At 40.1% G+C, this 1,549-nt stretch overlaps 1 long non-coding RNA gene across 1 annotated transcript; it reads left to right on the forward strand.

The window, feature by feature from the left end:
• Positions 1 to 1,365, forward strand: LOC111668892 (uncharacterized). The gene is made up of 2 exons (XR_015438196.1): positions 1 to 60; positions 457 to 1,365. It is a non-coding gene; the product is annotated as an uncharacterized LOC111668892 (long non-coding RNA).
• The last annotated feature ends 184 nt before the right edge of the window (positions 1,366 to 1,549 follow it).

Consider the following 1,549-nt stretch of genomic DNA (forward strand, 5'->3'; position numbering starts at 1 on the left):
CAAATCAGTCAGAACTCTTCCAGCAATCCTCAGTTGACAGTCCACCACCGCCCCCCACTGGTGATGAATTAGAAATACATTTTTTTATATTTTGCATAGAACAAATTTAGTTATTTAATTCTGTACCTTACCTGTTAAGTCTTGATTATTTATTATTTGCATGTGATGTTGTAACGAAATGTGCGGATCTTATGCTGAGAGGCTGCCATCAGTCCAGTTGACTTTGTCCAGTAGACAGATTCTTAACTGTAAAAGCTCAATTTGATGGCTGTTTGGAAGTTGAGCTTTTATTTATCTCAGTTTTTGAAAAACTTTCTCCATAACATTTCTAGAACCACTTTCATTTCACTATAAATGATAATAAGATGTTTTTAAATTATTCAAGAAATAGTGGTCATGATCATTTTTAGCCCCTTTTACTAGATGACTAACTTATGACGGTTTCCTCTTTTATAGGACTCTCCTTTGAAATCCCGCACTGTAACCACTACTGCGCCAGCCAGGGGCTCCAGCATGGTACTGCCCCCTCTCCCAGCAGCACCTGCACCTCCACGTTTACCCCCCGAGGCTGAGCGCACCTCACCTCCTCAGCAACCTCAGCTGAAGCTGGTGCCAAGTCAGACTGGTATAGTGCTGTCCTGGTGTGTGGCAGAAACTGATCGGACCTGTGCAGCTGTAGACAGCTATCACCTCTATGCCTTCCATCAAGACAACTCAAACAGCAATGCAGCACAGCAGCACTGGAAGAAGATTGGGGAGGTGAAGGCCCTTCCTCTTCCCATGGCCTGTACACTGACCCAGTTCCAGTCTGGCTCCACTTATCATTTTGCTGTTCGAGCCAAAGACATCTACGGGCGCTTTGGCTCCTTCTGTGAACCTCAGTGCACAAATGTCATCAGTTCCAGCTCAAGTTGAACAGTTAAGGAGTGGAAACCTTTTTTTGCATTTGAAAGTTCATGACTTCCTTTACTTCTTTTTTGTTAGGAACTCAAATATTGTGCATTGAAGACATACAGTATCTGTAAATATCTACATTACAACTGGACTTCTGACTGACTTGGGAAATTGAAGCAACAAACAGTTGGTTTTGTCTGGTTAATGTATGTATTGTATTTTTTGTGACTTAAGCTGTTGTACATAATTGAATTACTTTGCCTCTCTACCAAGTTGGATATTTATGTTGTTTACTCCTGTTACTCTGACCCAGATGTCTTTTGCTTTACTTGAGAAGAGGTGACAGGATTATCAATGTAAGCTCAGAATTGCACAGATATGTATAAATGTGTGGTAGAAACTGAATGATAACTTTTGTAAGTTCTGTCTGGTACCCAGACTTTGACAAACACAATAAAAGGTTTTATTAAAGTCTTGACTTAGTAAATTTGTGACTAATTGTATCTGCTGTTGTTTGGTTCATAGCTTTTCACTGCAATTACTGACACCACTAGTCTAACACCTTAATTAAAACAGTACCCGTAGAGATACTGGCACTTTGGTAACATGTCTGTGAGAAAATCCCATGTTTTACCAATTAAAATGGATATACAGT

Source organism: Seriola lalandi, unplaced genomic scaffold, assembly GCF_002814215.2.
Source record: "Seriola lalandi dorsalis isolate HSWRI2012SDOR001 ecotype SW California unplaced genomic scaffold, Sedor1 jcf7180002004353, whole genome shotgun sequence".
Classification (NCBI taxonomy): domain Eukaryota; kingdom Metazoa; phylum Chordata; class Actinopteri; order Carangiformes; family Carangidae; genus Seriola; species Seriola lalandi.